Source organism: Equus przewalskii, chromosome 23 (genome assembly GCF_037783145.1).
Source record: "Equus przewalskii isolate Varuska chromosome 23, EquPr2, whole genome shotgun sequence".
Classification (NCBI taxonomy): domain Eukaryota; kingdom Metazoa; phylum Chordata; class Mammalia; order Perissodactyla; family Equidae; genus Equus; species Equus przewalskii.
In genome coordinates this window covers 26,403,918-26,427,558 of record NC_091853.1, presented here as the reverse complement: position 1 = coordinate 26,427,558, position 23,641 = coordinate 26,403,918, and the positions used below count along the sequence as shown (strand labels likewise).

At 46.8% G+C, this 23,641-nt stretch overlaps 1 long non-coding RNA gene across 2 annotated transcripts; it reads right to left on the bottom strand.

The window, feature by feature from the left end:
- Positions 1-11,791: 11,791 nt before the first annotated feature.
- Positions 11,792-18,271, bottom strand: LOC139078913 (uncharacterized). 2 transcript variants are annotated; one of them, XR_011532102.1, is made up of 3 exons: positions 18,080-18,271; positions 16,827-17,076; positions 11,792-12,085 (listed from the first exon to the last, which is right to left on the bottom strand). It is a non-coding gene; the product is annotated as an uncharacterized lncRNA (long non-coding RNA). The 2 variants fall into 2 exon arrangements; XR_011532101.1 differs by lacking the exon at positions 18,080-18,271 and having other exon boundaries at positions 16,827-17,140.
- Between the last annotated feature and the right edge of the window lie 5,370 nt (positions 18,272-23,641).

The following is a 23,641-nucleotide window of genomic DNA, read 5'->3' as shown; positions in this document are numbered from 1 at the left end:
CTCACAGGATCCTTCTGGTAACTGTGAGGTCTACAGCTTGTAAGGGGCAAAGGAGAAGCAGGTGAGAGAGGACAGTGTCTTGGACTAGGATGTTGGCAGTGGAAGTAGTTCTGACTGGTCACATTCTAGATATATTTTGCAGGTAGAGTCAACAAGATTTGCTGACAGACTGGATTAAAACACATAAGAGAAAGAGAGAAGTCAAGCATGACCACAGTTACTTTGAAGGAGCAACTGGAAGGATGGCATTCCCAAAACAGAGATGGGAGACTGCAGGAAGAACATATTTGCCTGGGAAAATCAGGAGTTCAGTAGGCAGATGGATACACAGGTCTGTAGTTCAAGAGAGAGGCTGGGCTTGAGACAAATAATTGAGGGTCATCAGCATATAAAGTTTTTCAAGGTCTCATTATTGAAAATTTCAAACAAAAATAAAACTAGAGAGAATAGTAATAATAACCCCCTAGGTACTCAATACCCAGTTTCAACCATTATCAACTCATGGCCAATCTTGTTTATCTCCCAGGATTACTTCGAAGCAAATTCTAGACATTCATATAGATGGTATTTAAAGCCATAAGTCAGGAAAGGATCACAAAGAAAAAGAGAGAAAATGGAGAGAAGGTACCCTGGGGCTTTCTAATGTTTAGAAGTTCAGGAAATAAGATGCTGAGAAGGAAAAGCCAAAGAGACAGCTAGACAACCAGAAATACATGTCCTAGAAGCCAAGTGAAGAAAGAGATTCAAGGAAAAGGGTTTGAGCAGCTATGCCAAATACCGCTGAAGCTACTAGGATGAACACTAAGAAGTGACCACTAGATTAAGTAACATGGAGGTCACGACCGGCCTTGCCAAGAGCACTTTCACCTGGAGTGCTGGGGACAAGCCTCACTGGAAGAATTCAAGAGAAAAAGTGACGAGAGCAAGGACTGAAAACTCTCTGAGGGGCAGAGAGACGGGGCAGCAGCTGGGAGAGGTGGGGCCAAAGGTTTTTTTTTTTTTTAAGATAAGAACAGTAGCAGCATATGGAAACAATCCATAGAGGGGGAAACCAGTGATGTGAGGAGAAGGCAGTGCTGGGGCAATGTCCTGGATATGTAAGAGGGGTTGAAACTTAGTGCAAAGAGAGGGGGTGCCCTCAGACAGGACCACAAACAGTTCATGCTGGAAGAAGGCAGAGCATACACGGTATCAAAAATGCTTTTCATTTTTTCATTTTGTGTTTTATAATGTAGATAATGCATCAGTACAGCAGAGCTGGATATAAATTATAAATACACACACAAGGGGATTTGCTGAGAAGTTTTAACCAATATGGGTACATCATCAAAACACTTAAAGGCCACTTAATTAGACGAAAACAAAACGTATCAAATTCTAAACTACGTGACAGGAGATGTATATCATGGCATATTTAATGTATTCTGTATTAAGTATACAATAACAGATCTATGAAAAAAGAAAGAATACTAGTCTTTGTACCTAAGAATGTATTTATTTTTATTAACTAAGAGTTTTTAAAAGGCTCAGACGCTATAATCCAGGAACTGCAATATAGTTGCATTTGAACTGCAAAGGGAAAAAACACAGAAATCATGGACCATTCTCAAAATCAGTGTGTCACAGGGTCCAAACAAAAGTCTAATTTTATTTACACAGAGAAATGCAAATCACCTAAAAGTCTTATTAGCAAGAGGTCTGAATAGTACCATCGGATTCTGCTACCGAGGCATGTCTACGCAATCCCACACTTCTCAGCAAAGAAGAGCAAATGGAGAAAGTGGGCCTAATTAGGTAGGCAGCCTAATCAGAATAGGCAAAAGCCCCAAGCCAACCTGAAGTCCACAGTTACAGAAACATCCAACCTGCTCAAAGAAGATATCAGCACCACTGGGCATTCACTGAGCCCTGTATCAGTTCAGAGCACTTCTGGACATTCTCATTCAGCCCCTCTACCATCCGCCAGGTAAGCTCGCTCTCCATCTTAACTTGCTTAGCTATAAAGACCCAAGCCCAAGGCTGGCTTGACTAAATGGGCACAGGGTAAGTCAGTCGGTACCACTGCTAGAATCCCAGTTGCATGGCTATGAAACAGAGGATAACCACAGAAGCTACCCCAGGCTTCTTTAAGAGTTGTAGGGGTAGCTCTTATCAACCGCACAAAATGTCAGCATGACAACATGGATACCAAGCCCTAGAACATGCAGATCTGTCAGCACAGAGTTCTAGGGGCACCTCTTATCAACCACATAAAATGACAGCCTGACAACATGGATACCAAGTCCTAGAACATGCAGATCTGTCAGCACAGAGGGGATGGTCATGGCACCCAACTCCGCTGGGGTGACCACTGGGGGAAAGAGATAACAAGCAAACTCAGAACAGCTCTCGTGGTCAGACTGTAAGCTCCAGGAGACCAGGGTCCTGCCTGCCTTTTCACAGCTCTATGCCTGGAGCCCAGTACAGCGCCTGGCACAGAGTGAGTTGTCAAGAGAGATTTGTTGAAAGAAGGAATAAAGGACTAGTTGCATTAAACCACAAAGACAAGAGGAAAATGAAGAATGCTCACAGAATGGGTCAACAAAACTCAGGAAAGCTGTTGATGGCAGCCTATTGGAGGGAGCAGGAGAGCTAAGTAAATCTAAAAGGCAGACTTGCAAAACATAACTTCTTTTAAGAATGAGCATAACCTTTACGAACAGAGCCTTTAAGACTAATCATCTACTAAATGAAACATGTGAATCTTGTTTGGAGGCTGATTCAAACAAAACCAACTATTAAAAAAACTGAGACAAGCAGGGAAATTTAAATCCTAATTGGATGACTGATGATATTTAGGAATGACTGTGCTTTTGCAAGGGGTGACAGTACTGCTGGGGCTGTGTTTTGAAAAGGCAGTATCTTTGAGAGATTACGGATGGAGTATTTATGGATGAAATATGATGTCTGGTATTTGCTGTAAAATAATTCAAGAAGAGAGTAAAGAATAGGGTGTGTGGGGGTATAAATGAAATGAGAGGGGCCATGCGTTGATTACATGTTGAAACTGGGTGACAGGAATCCTGAAGTTTCTTATACTAATTCTCTCTCCCTTCACATATGTATATGTGAAAACTTCCATAGTGAGAATTTTTAGAAGAGTAACCATAATCTCAAGCCACAGTTAATTTCCTTGCATATGGCCCACTGCAAGGCATTCTGAGTCCTACCTGGACACGGTCGTTTCTGAGGAGACCTGCAGAACGGAGCCGAGAGTCCTGTCTTTTCCTCGTCACTGCCATCATCTTCATCTGGGCCTCACCTGCTTCAGCTCTGCTTTCACACTGGGCTTGGAGATGCCCCTACGTTTCCTCCACACTGGTTTCTGCTCTCCCCCCCATCTTACCTTCCCCAGCCCTCTGCTTTATCCAACCATGTGGGCTGCTGCTAAACCACCTCTTTGTACCAGGTCATTGTCCTCCCTTCTCATGGTCCTAATGCCAGTCTTCTCTCATTCCCACAGGGCATGAACCCTTCTAGATCCTTTTATTCTTAACAGCAATCACATCACCAGTAGGTCCAGGTACGTCCATCTTTCCCCAAATTTGCCGCACTTGCTGCCACGAGCTCCTCTCTTCCTCCAGCTACTTATTCAGATCCCTCCTGTACATTTCCAGAACAGATCACATAAGGATGGGTCAGCCAGTTAAAGATCTGTGTGCCTACCACAATACCCAAGCATAATACCCCACATAGGGGTGACAGCAATGAACAAGACAGATGCAGATATGCTCTCTTGAAGCTTATGATCTAGTGCAGATCATATTAAAATTGGTTCAGGGGCCGAACCAGTGGTATAGTGGTTAAGTTCACCCACTCTGCTTTGGCGACTCAGGGTTCATGGGTTTGGATCCCGGGCACAGACCTACACAGCACTCATCAAGCCATGCTGTGGGAGCAACCCACATACAAAAAATAGAGGAAAACTGGCACAGATGTTAGTTCAGGGGAAATCTTCCTCAAGCAAAAAAAGGAAGATTGGCAACAGATGTTAGCTCAGGGCCAATCTCCCTCACAAAAAATAAAAAATAAATAAATAAGTAAATAAAAGTGGTTCAACTGCCCACATACCTCCTTGATCAGACTGTGAACCCTTTATTTTCCTCTGTATCCCCTGAACTTCACACAGTGCCCCACACATAACAGATCCTTAATAAATATCTGGTAAATGAATGTTTCTCCACATCATGACACTAGTCTCAACATTAGTTTAAGCCCATGTGGTATGGGGTCACCCTAAGCTCTACAAATGAAAGGTATCTAGAGAGGATTTTTAATGAGGACCTTTTTTTCTTTTTTTGATAAGAACAGAGACTAACCTCTGGGGGAAGTGTGTGTGTGTAGGGGGGGTGAAGTAAGACTCCTAGAGCCAGGCTTACCATTACCAGCTAAAAGCAGCTCTGGGTGTGCTTAGCTTCTGTCTTCTTTGCTATTCTGGGTTGTCTGCTCCCTCCTCCCACTGCCAGCCTCCTCCCTTCCAGCTGCAATGGGAATAAACCTCAGCCACTCTCCCCTCCCCCCCGCCCCGGTTCCCCCACTGCTCCGAGGGACGCGGTTTCCTCTTGCCACCCAAGTGTCTCACTTCCTATCTCAGCCCTGAGCAGAAGTGACCCAACTGAGGTGCTGTGGCTGTTTTGCAAAAGCAAGAACTTTAAATGAGTTCTGTTCTTAGGCAGGAGTTTCCCCAAGGCTCTGGTTTGAAGATCAAGTCAAAAAAGGTGGAAACTAGGACACTAGGGGACTCTGCAAGGGTTGGGTACAAGAATACTGAGTACTGATTCTGGTCCCAAGCCAACATAGACACACCCCCCAAAAAACACCAAGCCACAGGGCCTTGTTCTGACAGAGTGGATGAGTGCCAGGTTCAGGCAGACAAACCAGGCTGGGCTGCAGGCTCTCCCTGCAGATGCATCTCCAGGGCCTTGGCACTAAAGGGGATAGTGAGGCTGGAAGTGACAAAGCACAGATATCAAGGGAAATATGCTGCAAGATTTGGTAGAGCCAATGAGCCTATCCTTCTCCTTACGAGACGCTGGGTTTGGGTTGATCCATTCTCCTCTGCATGGGCCTGGGAAATCAGAATGGAAGGGAGGGTAGCTTGTCAAACCAAGGCCACAATCCACCCGTGCTGAGAAATTCAAGCCTCCAGACTCAAAGAAGGCCGGGGAGTGACAGGGACAATGACAACACACTCCAGGGAAAGAACTGGAAATGAAAGGGGTTTCCCAGATACAGGACTACCATCTTTGGGTTAATTTCAATAATCTACTATCTCAATTGCTACATCATCCTCTCATGGGATCACAAAGGAAGGCCTAATGCAGAATCTTCAAGAACCCTAGAAATCTGAAGCGGCCATAGTAAGCACCCCAAGCGGAGACCCAAGCACTTTTCCGGTGGTCTAGGACACGGCTTGGCAAGCTTTTTCTTAAAAGGCAAGATTTCAGGCTTGTGAGTCATACGGTCTCTGTTGCAACTAGCACTCAACTACACCAACATACCATGAAAGCAGCCATAGACGATACATAAACAACGGGCATGTCTATGTTCCAATAAAACTTTATTTACAAAAGCAGGCATCCGGCCCACAGGCTGTAGCTTGTCAACTCCTGGTCACTGGGAAAACCTACTCTTCCAGCATTTGCACGCTGCCAAGAGAATCAGGGGCTACCCTCCACACAGAGGGCTCCCACCCACTCTGGAGACAGGGGCCTCCTTGGGGAGCAGGCTTCCACCCTGTTACTCCCTCAGATGAGGCACCAAAGAAATTGAATAAACTGCTTATTTGAAAAGCATGGCCTGTACCAGAAACCTGGGTAAATATAGGAAAAGCTTTGGACATCAATTCTGATGGCTTCTAGAGCTGGAAGAGACTAGACCCCTTAGACTAGGCACTAAGGCCTGGAAAAGGAGTGACTTGCCCAAGATCATGCAGCTGGCAAAGGCCTCCAGACTCTCCATCCAGTGCTCTTATTCCTCTAGAGTGATGAGTGGAAAGGAACTGGAACAAACAGCCTTGCTGGTGGAGGCTAAGTATCTACGGCATATCTCTATAGCACACCCGGGGCCTCTCAGTAACTTATAAGCGAATGGTACAGCAAGTCAAGAAGAGAGCTTAGAGAGGTAAGTGTATATACCTATCTTTCCAGGACATATCCTCCTGGACATAGTTACCAGGGAGAAGAAAACTTAAACAGAAACCTGAACTTCAAAAAGGGGTGTGGTTTGGTAGAAGATGTGGGTGTTCATTAGGAGAAACTGGTCCAGCAGTCTGGGCGGGCCCTGGGATAATAAACAAGCAGAAGACACACAGCCTCACCCAATTCTAGGCTGATGCCCCAGGCCCTGGGATCTCTCTCTACACACCTTCAAGACTTCATAATACAATTTCCTTCAAATCTCTTCCCAGAATTGACTTCCTTTGCAAACATTATTTGCCTGACCACAAACACTCCTATCTGGACACCCTGCCATCGTCTTGAAAGCAATGTCTACAAGAAAATCAAACATGACACCCCAAAACAACTTTGAATCCTGATTTTTCTATTTCTGTCCATCACTAAGGCTCGAAATTTCAGCACCTTCTCTTCCCCTTGTCCTGTCCCCAAGCCAAAGTGGCTCTCGGAACTACCTCTTCCTCTGTGTTCCCACAGGCTCCACCCTAATCTATCACCTCCAGCCTGGAATACTGCCAATCTTCTGCCTGGGGCCCCAGATTCCAGGCTTGTAACAAAGCCAGGCAGGTCTTCCCCCATATACGCATCCTCCTCCTATCCACCACAATCTCTCTAAGGTCAAGGCCCAGTCTTACTTATCTCTGTCTTCCCAGCTCCCAGAACCTTACCTAACATGGGAGGCAGCCAATAAATGCTGAATGAATGAATCAGGAACCGTGACCACACAAGAAACCTCAGGGCCATCCTATTTCCCACTACCGCCAGCCCAGACTGCCAGGCTCTGCAGGCCCTCCATCATCTCACCCACCCCTTCCACCCCCAGCTCCTACCATCCCAGAAACAAGCTCCATCCAGCTGACCAACGCCTGACCCTCTTCGTGTGCCAGTCATTCCTGCATCCACATCTCTGCCCACGCTCTGCTCACCCTGCCTTGCAATGACGTCCGTGCCCTTCCCCCTCCAACCACTCCAACTCCTACGCAACTACCAATTGCCTAGCTCTGGGGGACATATGGGATGCAGGAAGCTGGGAGATGATAAAAAAAAATTGGGGAAGAGGGGGGCCTGACGGGGATATGCTGGGGTCCCTGATCCCTGGAGCCATCACCCTCCCAATGGATCGCAGGCGATCAGAGAAGGAAGAGGTGGGAGGAGGAGCCAGATTTTTCCACCGAACGAAAGGCATGATTTTCATCACTGCTTCTGTTGCCCTGGTAACCAGGGACAGCCCAGTGGAGAGTACAGTAAAAGAACACCATGTTTATCTTTGCTGTCTGATCCACTTCCCTGTACACCCTTCCCTGACCAGCCCCTAGCCCCTTAGGCCTGCTCCAAATTTCTTACAAAGGCACCATCATCCTTCTAGTCATTCTTGCTCAAAACCTCAAAGGCAGAGCTCATTTCTCCCTCTCTTTATCCAACCCTACGTACATGTAGTCTCCCAGTGCAAAATTCTGGGGGTCATCTCACCCATCTGCCACACCAGGGGGCCTCAAGAACAAAGAGCTGGCTTCAAAGCAAAGAATGGCATCCACTCCACCAGGCAGTCCATGGCTAAGGGGGACTAGAGGAACAAGAAGGTGAGGAAGGCTGCCCAGCCAACCCCTTTCCTAGCCCTAGACAGCTGACAGGAGTGGGCCCCTGTTCTCCCATTCTCCCTCCTATGCCCAAGAGCAGGAGCCAGGGTGAGCACAGGGGAGTAGGTCCACCCACAACCTTCCACAGATCCTGCCTCCCACACGGACACAGTGTCTGCGTGCCCTGAGAGCGGAGACACAGGGCTCGCCCTAGGAGATTATATAAGTGTTATATAACATGGTGGCACCAATAAGCACATAGACACAGTTGTCAAGTGGCAGGGACAGGCCAGGGGTGGAACCAAACCCATGCGGCTGGAGGTACAGCCCTCTCACGACTAAAGCCAAAGCAACCCGAGGCCCTGGCTGCCCCAGCCCTGTCTATACCTGCTCTTTCCACCCCAGAGGACGCAGAGAGAGACTTGCCTGGCTCTGCATTCTTCTTCCCACGCTGGGCAGCAGGGAGGGGCCGCAGCACCATCACCACCCTGGCCCATGGCAGCCTCTGTCCATGCAGCCTAAGGTGGCCAGGCTGCCCTTCCCACAGGGGAACAGCAAGGGAGCCATGTGTGGGGGAAGGAGTGTGAGCCAGTAGCCCCCTCCTCTCTGTCCTTGCACCAGAATGTGTGTGTTTGGTGAACAAGTGCTGCAGCAGCTCCAGGATTGGCTGGGCCAGCCATCCCTCTGCTCTGTCATTTGCCGTTCCTCTAAAAAACAAAACAAACCGAAAGGGAAAGGAAAAAAAAAAATTAAGCACATTTGGCAAATGTCGAATCCCAAATTTTGGTCTATGGCTGCAAACAAAGCTGGAAGGAGAGCATCCTAAGGACATCACCTTATTTCCCTACAGCCCCCACCTCCCACCATATTCTGGCCAACCCAACACCTATGAACTTGGGCTGTAGGCCTGGAGCCTCCCCCTTACCTCCCGACGCCCGCTCCGACCCCCACCCCCGACCCCTGCCACCATCTCTGGAGCAGCCTCTGTTGCTGGAGCTTCTTCAATCGCGGGCATTCCCACCCCCACCGCCCCCAGCCTCTGCAGAGTGCTCAGAGTATGCGGCTCCCGGATATGCACGCGGGAGCCAAGCGGCCAGCGTGGGGCAGCTCAGGGCAGTTCTGGGCCATGTCTTCATCAAACTCCTCCACCCTCCCCACCTCATCCACTTTATTAATTTGGGGAGGACGGGGGGCTGGGGGTACCAAACAGAGACAGAGCCCAGTGGCATCTCGGGCAGCGCCCGCGCTCCCCCGAGCAATGCCTCTGGCCTTCCCGCCTCCTCCTCCACACGCACCTCCGCGCCCCTTGAATTAGGGGGGAGAAAGAAATACGCGTTAACATCACGAGCCTTCGCGCACCATTCCTCGCCCCCTCAACCACCTGTCTCTGCGCTCTCCCTCCCCCACAGCCTTCCTCAACTCCGGGCGCCCCCTCTGCAGCAAAGGGGCACCACGCCCACTGCGGAGCGCAGAAATGGAAGGTGGGGAGTGGGCAGGGACTTCCGGGCCGGGCCGAGGGGGCTACTCAGCCACCTCCACCGCCCAGCCGGCCCCGGCCCCCGAGCCCGGGGACCGCCCGGTCCGCTCCCGGCCCTGATCCGCTCCCACCCACGCGGCCAGGGCAGCTGCCCCGGGAGGCCGCGCCGCAGCGGGGGTTGGGGCGCGACCGGGCCCCGGGCATCGCCCCCAGGGGGCCCACCCCTGCCCCGGGCTCTCGGAGCCCGCCTGCAGGCCTGGCCCGCGCTGCCCCCTCCCCCCCGGCCAGAGCCCTAGTCTTACCTCCCGCGGCCGCCTCCCTCCCGGGGGACTGCGCAACCTGCCTCGCCGCCCCCCGAGCGCCCCGCGGGAGGCGCGAGATGCGCAGCCGCTGCGGACGCCGGCTCCGCCGCGGCCGCTTCCCGGGCGTGTGAGCTCAGCCCGCCCGCGCGCCCGCGCTTCCCACGCTCGGCGCCCGGCGCCGCGCCACCCAGCGGCCGCGCCTGGCACTGCACGCTGGCGTCCGGGAAAATTGCCGCAGCCCTGACGATTGACTTGAAAATTCTCAGAATTTGACTGTCGGTTTGCAGCGGGGGACCAGACTGGTCTTTCTGATCGTCTTCAGCCTTAGGGCAGAATGGCTCCCACTCACCTATCTCTGAAAGAGATTCCAGAGTCTTTGCATGATTCCCTGATTCTCCCCCCTTCCCCCCGTTCCTCTGACCTTGCCTCTCGTATTTGTCTCAGGGCAATGGAGACTGTGGTGAGGTTGGTGACTACTCTTATAAAATGAGGGTGGGGGATCAGGGGTGGGTAAAAGGCAGGAAGCTCCTGAGGCTAGCATTCCAAGTCCTCCTTGGGCCTGTCTAGAGATACGGTGTGCTCCCGGTCACTTCCCGACTGAGATTGTTTAAAAAAGAAAAACACAGATGCCCCAGCCCACCTGTAAATTCTAATTCGGGAGATTTAGAGCACTGATTTCTAAGCTTTTCCCCGATGTAGACCCTTTTGAGAATTGGAGAAGAGCTATGGGCCCTCTCTCCAGAAAACTGCACCTGCATACATAAACACAATTTTGCATAGTTAGGGAAGTCTCAAACTTCTCACAGCTCCATGGACCCCAGCTTAAGAACTCACTCTTTGCAGATACCCTAAGACAGCAGGAGACTGAGCAGATGATTACCTGAATTCGCCGCCATCTTTGTTCACGCTGTTTCATTCTTCAGGAACATCTCCATACCCCAACCCACATTTCTGCCTGTAGAAATTCCACCTCTCCTTTAAGAGCAGCTCGAATGCCTCTTCCTCCCTGATTTTCCTATTTAGACGTGCCATCTATGACCTTGGTTTCCTGGGAGCATGTTCTTTATGCCATTTATGGCTATTAAAACTCTACTTGTGGACCTGTAGTTATATTTTGTGGTTGGTTGTCTTATCACTCCTTCTAGATTATGAACTCTTTTAAGATAAATTTCCCCCTCTGCAACTACTAAGGTGCCTTACATGGTATGCCCTCGACAAATAGCTCTTAAATCATCAAAGGGAAGTTGAGTTGAGGGAACAGAAGGCCCACAGGAGGCCCAGGGAGATGAATGCCTTTGCTCCAGGTGCTCCACTACCAACATATATCCACCACATGCACAGCTCAGCACCTGGAAAACAGAACTCTCAAGCTGACAGGGTCTTTCCATTCATTTCTCCTCCTCTGGGCAAGACTGTCATAATTTAGAAGCCCGTGGACTAAAGTAGGATACAAGTTCATGCAGGATACACCTGCCAGAAGGCAGATATTCCATCCCCAGTGTCCCCTTGTTCCATAAGGGACACTACCACCCACCAGTTGCATGTGCCAGAAACAAGCTGCCTTCCTCGATTCGTCCCTCTCATTCCCCCAACCCATGCACATTCCCCATCAATCACCACGTCCTGATTTTACTTCCTAAATCTATTTCTAAGATTGCCCTTCTCTGCATCCCCATGGTCCCATCCCGAACTCAGACTACCATTATCTCATGCCTGACTTCCTGCATCTGTCTCCATTCTAACTGGCCTACCTGCCTCTAGCCTCACCAAGCTCAGATCCTGTCTCTGCATCCAAGCCAGAAGCATCTCCCAACAATATCGATCACTTCCCTGCTTAAAATCTTTAGGTAGCTCCACATTTACTAAGGATGAGGTCCAAACGCCTTCAGCTGGCTCACTTGGCCTCCAAGTTCTAGCTCTCAGCTAACCCTCCAGCCTCCTGCCTTGCCATATTCCTTCTTACCCTTTATGCTTCATTCATACTAAACACCAAGCTCTTTCCCACCTTAGGTGAGAACACCCTTCCCCGATTTTTATGAGGCTGTGCCCTACTCACTCTTCAGGCTTCCCTACTGTCTTCTCCTACGCGACCCTGTCCTTCCCCTCTGTAACATCCATCACACAGTGTTGTTCCTCAATGATATGATGTTGGCTTGCCCTACCACACCAGGAGCTCTGCGGTAGTATCCTCAATGCCTAGCACAATAACCTGGTGCCTTGTAGGAATGCAACAAATATTTATTGAGAGAATGAGAGCTTTGAACATGACACATGCCCCAGATGAGCGAATTTGGGGCAGATGTGGTGGGCCTGCATAATCTGGAAGTCAGATATGGTGGGGCCAGTCCTTCTGCTTTTGAATAATAGCACCATTCGCTGTTTTCAGGTGAATTTCAATCTTTCTGAGTCTTCAATTTCTTCGACTGAAAAATGGCGACAATACTACTCAAGGTTGCTCTGAAGGTTGCCAGAGATGTATGTGGAAGCAGTCTGTGATTTTGAAGTTCTCTCTCTCTATAATAATAGTATTGTATTACTTCACTAGAACCTCACAATAGCATTTTGAGGTAGGCAGCTGACATTTCCCATTTTGCATATGAGGCAACTGAAGGTGGACAATGAAAAACAATTTGCCTAAGGTCACCTAGCTAGTTGCCAGGGAACAGAGGCCTGTCACTGGGTCCCAAGCCCAGGCTCTCTCCACGCAACGCCAATGCCCCTCCCTCCCATCCCCAACATAGGAAGCAATGTTGGGATACATACATGTTAACATCCTGAGGATCATACAGCTCAAAAATGTCACCACTTACCATTTCTGAAGGAGGTTTTTTTTTGGGGGGTGGGGTGATGTGTTGTTGGTAGAAAGGGAACTATATAGCAACAGGTATCAGGGCAGGAAGGAGTGGGGTCAGGAGGAATTGACCTTGAGGCTGACCCTATACTCCCCATCTCTCCCTCTTCTCCCACCCTACAGGGGTTACCTCGATCGACAGCCCCTCTTTCTGATATAGTTGGACCCCTGCAGGCTCGGAGGTTCCCAGAAGCTGGAGATTTTCCATTGCCTCCATATTTCCAAGTCTGTCTTTCAGCAAATATTTCCTGAGCTCTTGCTAAGTGCTTTGTTACTGCCTCTGGAAGCCTGGCCAAATGACTTAACCTCTCTGAGCCACAGTTTCCCCATTCTGCAAAATGGGATTGATGATAGTCACATGGCTATTGTGAGGATTAAACGAGATAACCTAACAGCTGCTGGTGGGCTGTTGCTAGTGGCGACACCTGCCTCCAACACCCCACCCTGTCTGCTATTTTTCATTTAAATGCATGGGAACGTCTGTTTGGTAACTGGGGGAGGATGGAGGGGAGCAGAGGGGCTGGAAAACAGGAAAAGAATATGAAGGCAACAGTCCTCCCTCTTGTGCCCCTCCCAGGGACGTGGAGAGAGCTGTGGAGCTCCGAGCCTGTCTGAACTGTTCAGGAAGGACTTGTGAGTTTCTGGGCCCTTTGAGTTGGCATGACACACAGCCACAGTGATGAGAGGCTTTTCCAAGATCTTGGTGGGCGGGAGGCATGGACCACTGAGAGCCAGAACAGGAGGAGAAGAACAGAGCAACCATCTTTTGGTGATCACAGCTACAAGGGCTCATATGAGGTTTCTTTTTGAGAATTCCCAGAATAAAAGGGCACTCTAAGAATGTTGATGAAATCATCAATAGGATGTTACGAGCATAAAGAATGGAGTTGGTGCCTGGTACGTAGTAGGAACTCAATATGCGTTAGTTCCCTAAGATGTACACACTTCAGCATCAGCTCGTAGAGTCCCCATGCTCCTGAGCCTTCTGACAATGCTGCCTTTGCACTAAGCATGTTTGTTTCTCACTGTGTCCAGTGCCCCAGGGAACACCCAGTGGAACTGCCCTTCACAGATCCCTGTGTGTGGTTATGGTGGTTTTTCTCTTTAAAGATTAAATCGTTCTTTCCCTTTCTGCTCAACAAAGACAACAGCACTTTGGTTTTTGATAAACGTTCCTTTCCTACTAGCAGGTGGATTTGCCCGGGGCACTAAGAACTGTGCTTTTAAAACACACACATGCCCAGCTGTTTGAATCTGCTACTTCGGTCTTTCTTCTCTTATCTCCTGCCCCGCGGCTGCGTTTTCTCTGCCTTGGCAGGTTGATAACATGTGGAAGGAGAGAACAGTCCTTCTAATTAATAGACTAATTAGTGGTACAAGCCTTTAATTGCTGATTATAGGAAAGTCATTCCCCACCCCACCCCAAGTGATTGATTTAAATTTATTGCTGTTGTGCTGCATTATGGCAAAATAGTCAGCTTCTAATGATCTATTGGTTGGTTCCATGGGCCTTTTCCTTCCCTTCCTTCTCCTCCTTCCTCTTGCTAATGGTAGGCACTGACAGAATGGGAGAACTCAAACCAGCTGATGAGCAGCTCAGACCAGATCTAAGTGTTGGGATCCTGGTGCCACCCCCATCTTGACAGCTCAGAGCTACAAAGAGAGTAAGAGGTCGGGAAAAAATAAGGCAAGAAACTCCTACCCATATGTGTAGGTTTACCTCCCTGTGACCCTTCCCTCGTGATCCCTCCCCCTTTGAGGCCATATCTCACACGCATGTCAGCTGTGTTCAAAAACAGCGTAGTATGGAGCTTAAAAGCGTGCACTGAAATCTGACTGCCTGGATTCAAACCTTGGCTCTCCCACTGGCTAGGTATGTGGTCTGGGCAGATTACTTAACCTCACTGTGCCTTCAGTCTCCTCATTGGTAAAATGGGAATATAATTGTTCCGGCCTAGGATTGTTGTGAAGATTAAAGGAAACAAGCCAGGGAAAGCACTTAGCTCGGTACCGAGCACAGTACACAGACTATGCTCTCAGTAACGTCAGCTGTGATAGTGATTGCTGTCTGAAGTTATGTAACGTACCTGATACATGGAAGGAATTTGACAAATGTTTGTAGAATGAACGAATGACTGTATCATAACTTTCAAGTAGATTATGAGCCCTTGAAATTCAAAAGGGTGAAGAAGAGAGGAAATTGCACACTAAATCATAACAAGAAGCTGCCTTTAGTTGAGTGCTTATCACAGGCTGGGCTCTGAGCTAATTGCTTTATGTACCTTCTCTCATTTAAGCCTTATGCAACCTGATTTTTACCCACCTTCTTGGATCATATTTTCCTTAAATAGCCCAAGTCCCCATACCAAATTTTGTGGGATGTCTGTATTCTCTCCAAGACTTCCAAGGACTCTTGAGAGAGAGGCTGACATTTTCATGATCATTTTTTCCTATGAATTCCTGCTCCAGCTGAATTCAAGCTCTTTCACCTACTTTCTGACAACATCATCCTTTTGTCCCATCACTGTCAGTCATTGCATGCTGAGCCCCTTCCATCCTTCCTTCTATGCCTAAAGCCCCCAGAACGTAGGGCCATTTTGTGTGGAAGACTTTTCCTGAAGGTCTGAGGCAATATAGGGTAGTTATAGCCCCAAGTAGAGCAAGCAATCACTGGAAATCACCGTACTAAAGCTCCCCACCCTCCCTCACCCCAGTGCCCTTGCCCCTGGCTGTTCTGCTGCTCAGAGCCCTGCCTGCGGCCATTTTCCCCTCTCAAGATCCTTCTCCATCTCTCTACCATTCCCCACCTCTCCCTGAAAACATCAGAGCCCTATTACTTTATTACACAAAGAAATTCAGCTCTTTTGGACAAATGTCTGCACTCTGGGCTGTTCTCAATCTGGAGTCAGAGAAGGAGCTAAGGAAGTGGATGACTGTGAGGGTGCTCAGCTGCTTTTCTTAGCCACAAAAGTTTACCAAAGTGTTTTCCTCAACAAACGAGCCAAGTACCTCTGAGATGAATCCTGCCCTACCCTCAAATGAGGAAAAATGGCAGTTGTATTTTTACATAAATTTTTTCTTCCTGTTACACTTGTGCTGATGCCATGAGGCAGATATTACTATGCCCATTTTTTCCAGATGAGGAGCCTGAGTATTGAAAAAGGTTAAAAGAAATAGCCTGCTCAAAGTCACACAGCTCATGTCAGAGCTGGACTCCAAGTGCAAGCCTGTCTGATTCCAAACCCACGGAGATTGACCATGACACCATGTGGTCACTTAATGCAGCTCAAGCAGGTCTGAGGTAGCTTCCACTCACAGGGCAAACCTTGATGATGAAATCTTCCTGTGGGGGAGGCGGTGTGGGTCATAGGAAGGTGAATTGATTGACTGAAGGCCAAAGACATTAAAACAGAGATAGAGCTAGAAATAGCTACATATCTATAGCTTCATGTATGAGACCCAAAGGAGTTGTTGCTATTAATCACCGCTGAGTGATTGCTCTGATTGCTTCATCTGTTGATGCTGCAGTTGCTGAATTTTGCTGTGCTTTATTCAACCTTGGGTAGGAGCCCCTTCTCTAGAAAGGTAAGGCCGATTTTCTTTTGCTAGTAGAGTGTAAAACATCACGTTGGTAGCCCATCCATGTCTAAGAAGGCTGGCCAGGTAGCTGGGGCTCTTACAAAGAGCTCAGTAAATAGCTATGGAAGGAATGAAAGGGTGGCTCTTCACTCCCTTTAATTTTTTATTTCTCTCCCCAAAGACTCACATAAAGCACGGGGTGGGTGACTTAGGCAGAACCAGACAAAGGAGCTGCCCATCCCAGCTGGGCAGCTGCCTAGGGCACCAAAATTATAAGGGATGCAGGAACGTCTGGAAATGGAATGAAATTACCAAAAGGGAATTTATCAGGACTCTTCTCAGAAGTTTTCAATAGACCGTTGGTGATGGGAGGGGGCCGATTTTACCACATAGTAGCAGTGTGACCTTGGCTTTCTCATCTCTAAAATGGGGGTTATGATACTTATCGCAAGGTATTCCCCCCACAATTAAGTGTGATAATGTAAAAATTATAGCTTTTATTATTACTAACTCTTCAGTCTACTATAATCGGGTTTCTGCCCTCCCATACTCTACTGATTGCTTTCACCAAGGTCAGCAACCACCCCTTTGTTGAAAATTTCATTCCTCTACCACTTGATAGCACTTGATACTGTATACCATATCTTCCTCCATGAAATATTCTCTTCCTGGTTTTCTCAAGACGCCAGTCTCAAAGATTTCATAGCTCCTTGACTACCCTTCTAAGTCTACTTTGCGGCATCTGTATTAGTTATCTGTTGCTGCATGACAGTTACCCCAAAACTTAGCAGCTTAAAACAGTGTTGATTATCACACATATCTCACCGTCAGGAATTTGGGCTCAGTTTAGCTGGGTGGAATAGTTTAGCTGGGCTGTTCTGGCTCAGGATCTCTTGTGAGATTGCAGTCTTATTTATTTCTTTACTTATTTAGTCTTTCATCCATCCATTCATTCATTCATTCATTCATGAAGATCTTCTTTCAAGCTCCCTCACATGGCTGTTGACAGAGTTTCGGTTCTTTAGCACATGGACCTTTCCATAGGGCTGCTCATGACATGACAAATGGCTTCTCCCTGAGCGAGTGATACAAGAAGAATGAGCATGTGTAGTCAAGATGAAAGCAACAGTGTCTTTTATAATTTAATCTCAGGAGTGACATACCATCACTTCTGCCCTCGTCACTCAGACCCATGCTGGTACAGTGTTGGGGAGAATTACGTAAGGGTACAAATACAAGGAGGCAGTACTGAGGGCCATCTTGCAGGCCGTCTACCATAGCATCCTTCTTTGCTGATCCTTAAAAGTCAGCATTTCCCAGGGTTCCCTCTTCATACCTCATTTCTTCTCATTCTCTACACATACCTTTGATATAATAGGGCTCTCCAGAACCTTCAGTTACTATCTAGATTCTAAAGACACCCAAGTCTGCATCCCTAGCAGGCTTCCCTCTTGGAAACTTCAGTTTGTACACTGCCTGCTGTATCCCAAAGGCATCTCAAAGTCCACATATTTCCCACTGAACTCATCGTCGTACCCACAATCTGGTTTCCATCTCAAGAATAACAACACTGTCTACTCTGTTGTCAAGCAAGAAACCAGGAAATCATTCTTGGCTGCCCTTTCCCCTTTCTCTCATATCCAATCAGTGTGTTGAGGTTCTTTGTTTTTTCATTATTTTCCCCATCTTTTTATTTTGAACATTTTCAAACCTGTGGAAAGGTTGAAAGAAGAGTAAAATGATCCCCGATTTACTACATTGCTTCATCTAGATTCACCACTGCTAATATTTTGTGTCATGTCCGCTTTCTCTCCCCTCCTCTGCTCTCCGTATACATATATTTTTTTCATAATAATATTATGATGCTTTTTGCTTTTTTATTATCTTTCTCTCACAGAAGTACAGCGGATGTATGTGTGTAAAGTTTCTATGTGAATCTGCTGGATTTCAAAGTAAGTTGTGGATATTATGACACTTCAACCCTAAAGATTTCTGCATGCATCTCCTACAAATATGGACATTCTCCTGTATGACCACAATGCCGTTATTATGCCTAAGAACCAAAGCCAGTTGATTACATCTCCCCAGTATGTCTCCAATTTAGCCGCTTTTCTTCAGGCCACAAGTTTCCTGTATCTTCAAGAGTGCAATCATCTCCTAACGGTTCCTCCTTCAATCCACGCTCCACGCTGCTGCAAAGAGAACTTTCGACAGTGGAGATCTGATTATGTCACTTCCCTACTTCAGACTTTCCAATGGTTTTGCATTACCTTCAAAATAAAGAATAAACTTCACACGGCAGACAGAGCCTTCATCATCCAGATTCATCTAGAGCAGCATTGCCCAGTAGAAATACATGAGCTATATATGTAGCTCTAAATTTATAATAGCCACATTTAAAAAAATTTTTTTAAATTACAGGTGAAGTTAGTTTAAAAAATACATTTTATTTAACCCAATATATTAAAAATATCATAGCAACACAAACCCAGTATAAAAATTATTAATGAGGTGTCTTATATTCCTTTTTTCTAAGTTCTCAAAATCTGGTGTGTATTTAACACATACAGCACATCTTAATTCAGATGCTAAATTTTCAAAGGTTAAAGTGAAATGTGTTCCCACCAAAGCAATAATGTTATATCTCCCCCCCCAAAAATAAGAAGTTTATACTGCTCCAGTTTTAAAATTTGAATTAATTAAAATTAAATAAAATTAAGAGTTCTGTTCCTCATTCACATTAGCCACATCTTAAGTGCTCAGTAGCTGCATGTGGCAAGAGCAATTCTAGCACAGCAGTTCTCAAAGTGTGACCCGGGGTATCCCCAAAACATTTCCAGGGGTCTCTAAGGTCAAAACTATCTTCAAAATAATCTTAAAATGTTATTTACCTTTTTCATTTTCATTCTCTCATAAGTCAGTGGAATGTTCTAGAGCCTACATGGCATGCACTATGACAACAGATGGAACACAGAAACATGTAAGAGAATCAGCAGTCTCCCATTAAGCCAGATATTGAACAGATTTGCCAAAATGTAAAACAAAGCCACTCTTCTCCCTAATTGCTTCCGTTTTGGAAAATATCATTATTTTTCATTAAACTATGTGCTACGTATGTTCTCACATAATGAGATCATTATTGTTTCAAAATGAATTAATAGATAATTTTAAATGTTCTCAGTCGATTTCTGATACAGTAGTGATGGATAGATATAACTCTCAAAATCAAAAGCTCTTTGAAGTTCTCAATAGCTTTTAATGGTGTAAGAGGGCTTCAAAAACAATTGGTCTCAGACCTGCAAAACTTTCCACACTCGTGGTCGGTGATTCCTCTCCTCTCTCATATTTTTTGCATGAACTTCCAGTTCCAGACAAGATGAAGCAGATGCACTTCTCCCTATTCTGGCTAAGTACTTCTAAAAGCCCTGGACATTACATAAAAAACAAACATAAAAAGACTCTGAAAGGTAAAGAGAAGAAGGCTAGGGACCCGAAGACTCAAGGAATGACATGTCATAGGGTGGTATCAGCAGATACTTAGTGCGGAGCCCGCATTTTCACTCCTGCCCCCCTCCCAAGATGTCAACAGCCAAAAGGGGAGCCTGGAATTCTACCCCCACCTGGTGGTAATGAGAAGACATCCCATCAGGGCAGTATCAAAGGGAGACTGCTAAAGCAGAAGATTTAAATAAGATCCAGAGTCTCATAACATAATACCCAAAATGTCCAGGATACAATTCAAAATCACTTGTAATACCAAGAACCAGGAAAATCTCAACTTGAATGAGAAAAGATAATCAACAGATGCCAACAGTGAGATGACAGAGATTTTGGAATTATCTGATAAGGATTTTAAAACAACTGTCATAAAAATGCTTCAATGAGCAATTATAACATGCTTGAAATAAAAGAACAAATAGAAAGCCTCGGCACAGAAATAGAAGATATAAAGAAGAATTGTATCCTTTGCTTGGGCCTTAAAAGAACCACTCACACTTTTGGAACAACCACACTCACTTTGCTCCTAGGCCAAGGCTCCTTTCTTTCCCTGGAACACCAGTCTCTATCCTCTTCTCCTTTTTAAATCCTGCTTGTTCCTCAGGGTCAACCCACATCACCTCTTCTGGGAAGCCTTCCTTGGCTTCCATGCCCCTCCTACTCAAAGCTTCCTACACCATAACACTCATACTCAGTGCTAATTGTTCTGTCATCCATTCCTCCCACGTCCACCAGTGTAAAGACTTGACATAAGGGACTGTGTCTTATCCCAGGTGCCTGGCATAGTACCTGGATTATAATAAGCACTCAAAAAATATTTGCTGAATAAATGAATAAATCAATGAATAAATGGAAACTTCAGAGGCTCTCTCTTTTCTATTAAATAAAATTAAACTCTGTGGTCTGGCACTAAATGCCCTGCACAAACTGTGACATACATCTTTTTGGTGCTTGGCCTCCCTTCATATATCCTACCCTGCCATATCAGAAAACACATTGTTTTTTGCAAGTACCGCTTTCCAGAAAGGTACTTTCCCATCTTTACATAGCATATATGCTCTTCTATCAGCCTCAGGTGTCCTCACCCATTTTTGCCATTAAAATCTTATCCATTCTTGCAGCCCCACTCAGATGCCAGCCCTCCATGACCCAGCCCCTAATCCCCCAAGCTGGAAGGAGTCTTGCCTTCCTGGACACACGGCACTTCAGTTAGTCTTTTCTTGTGTTTTTTCTCACTTTCTGCCTTGCATTTGTTTTTGTTTGTTTTAAGGCACTTGTAGTATTCTCTCCAAGATTTAAAAATCTGGAGCTTCACATAAACCCATATCTTACGCATCTTTGCCTCTGCCACTGAGCCTCTTGCATGGACTCTTATTAATCTCTGAGTTCCAGTTTCTCTTTCTGAGACAATAGTACCTACTTTATAGGGTTTCCGTAAATATTAAATAAAATATGCTATTTAAATTTTGGTATAACGTCTCAACTTTGATACGGTAAGTACTCATATAAATGTTAGCTACTATTACTGTTATTATGCTCATTATTTGAAGGAATAAACAGATAGAGCAAGGCCTGTGAGGTCTACCTTCGAAACATCCTTTGAATTCTGTTTCATCTCATCACTTCCACCATCATCACCCTGCTCCCAGCCAGGACCATTCCTCTTGCCACTATCACCATAACCTGCCTGGTCTCCTTCCTTTTACTCTCTCACCTCTTCACCTCTATTCTCTACTCAGCAGCCAGCACGATCCTTTTAAAACATAAATCAGATCATATTACTTCCCTGCTCAAAACCCTCCAATGTTTCCTGATCTGCTCATAAAACCCAAACTCCCTACTGAGGCCTAAAGGACCTGATGGGATCTGGTCTGCCGTCCCTCTCCCCTCACTCACTCTGATGTGGCTTCACGGCCTTCTTGCCCTCCTTCACCTATAGCCTTGTGCACTTGCCAAGGTCTGCATCACAGAACTCTGCATTTGCTGTTTCCCCTGCATGGCATGATCTCTCCCTCCCTTCCTTCAAGTCAAGCTATGCTCTCAACTCTTACCTCCTCGAGAGTAACCACCTTATGTAAAATACCAACCATTCCTCTGAATCTATTTTATATTTTTCATAGCTCTGAATATGACCCGAAAATATATGCATATATTTACTTCGGTAAGTGTATTTGTTTATTGTCTTTCTCTTCCACTAGTATTGTAAGCTCCATGAGGATTCATTCTCTGCTCCACCCTCGGCCTCTAGAACAGTGTCTGCTACATAGTAGGTTTTCCGTAAGACTTGTCAAATGACTGAATGGTGGCTGTGAACTCCTTGGATTTTGTTGCACAAAATTGCTTACCTGCTACTGGGTTTGTGTGAAGAGGAAGTGTGGGATTGAGCTAGCTGGAGGGGGTGGAAGAAGGATGACCTATTCATCCAGACTTAGTGGACACTCCTATTAATCCATTCAGATGAAAATCTGGCAGAAGACACTTCCAGGTATGTTTTCCACAATGAACCATGTAATACCCCAGAGTTAATTCTCTAGTGCTGACTGCAGGCCCAGCAGAGGGAGCAGAGCCTCACAGAATCTTCAGCCTCTCCTTTGTCCCAAGGTCCTGGGATCTGCTCCTCTGGCCAGGCCTGGAATAGTACATGTTAATGAAATGCTCCAGAGGTGAAGCTCCAGACCTATCCTGACACTGCTCTCACCAGCTTCAGGACATCCAACCGGAGGAACCCCGAGGCCCCAGCAGAAGAGTGGGTGATCCAATGAAGGGGAGAGCTTTAGATTCAGGACACCTGAATTCCAGGTGATTTGGGCAAGCCACATCCCCTCTCTGGGCCTTAGTTTGTCTTTTTTCTTTAACTATACCATAAAGGAATTGAGTTGGATGTATCTTTCAAGTCCTCTCCAGCAGTGACTTTCCACAGTTATACAAGCTTCCTGTATGAGATCATTTGGAGTAGGTGGTTTAAGGGTGGGACAGCAACGGAGAGAAACCCAACATGGAGGCAACTGAACTGAAGCTGAGTGGTAGGGACCCAGCATGGCCAGCAGGTGGAGCCATTGCTGCACTAGGATGCTCAAGCCAAAGGTGGGAAAGTGATTTTCTAGAAAGCAATCAGTCCTCAGGGCAAGCTGTCCAGCCATCAGAGAACTAGATGCCACCCATCCCACTCCCCAAAACACACACACACACACACACACACACACACTCCTTCCTCCCAAAGCCTACACACTCCAACAACTTAGGGTAAATTCTATTATACATTGCTGGTCCTGAGGCTGGAAACGTTTCAAAGACCCAATTGCTTTTTCTCCTCCTCCCATGTTTCTCAGAGTTTGTACCCTGCATCTACCCCTTCTCCCTGCCACTCCTAACAGGCCAGATCCTCATCTGGTCACTCTCATGGCTGTGTGAAGATGGAGGCCAACCTGACTTCTCTTTCTGGATTACCATTTTTTTTCCCTTTCTCCAACCCCCAAAATCAGTCATGGCCTTCTAGGGGAAGCTTTAGCTCTCGTTCCTTCACCTCCCCTGAGTCCTGGGGGGAAGCCCTGGTTAGAGCAGTTGGGGAGAAGCAGGGGGAGAGAGTGGGAGTGCTAAAGGGAAGGTCTGGCTTTGGCCAGATAAGCATGGAAGGAGCCTGTGTTTGGCCCCAGCTGCCTCTGCCCCTGTTGACACACTTGGGAGTTTCCTGAAGCTACTCAGTAATGTCGGTGACACTCCCTCCCCCACTTCCTATGGCCTGTTTGGGGGGTGGGGTGTCTGGGAGCTGCAGGGGGGTGTGAACTTAGAGCCGTTTTTGTAGTTAGGCTGTTGTCTTAATGCTGAGGGTGGAAACCAGCCCCTCCTGCAGTTGGCAGCCAGATCTCCAGAGTAGAAGTTCCCCATGTTGTCCTTCACTCTTCTGCTCCCAGCTAGGGGTGGGGGTGGTGAGGGGTGTGATAACAGAGGGTGCAGAGGACATGGCCCCTTCCTTTGGTTTTGCATATTTTGCATACAGTGACCAAATGTGCCACTTCTCAGAAAGGCATTCACGAAGGGCACAGCTCCTAAGACCTCAGCACATTACCCTCCATCCTGAAGGCCCCTGCTGCATTCTGGTCTGCCTTTCTCCCTATACCTAGGAACATCCAGCTTCCCGTGAG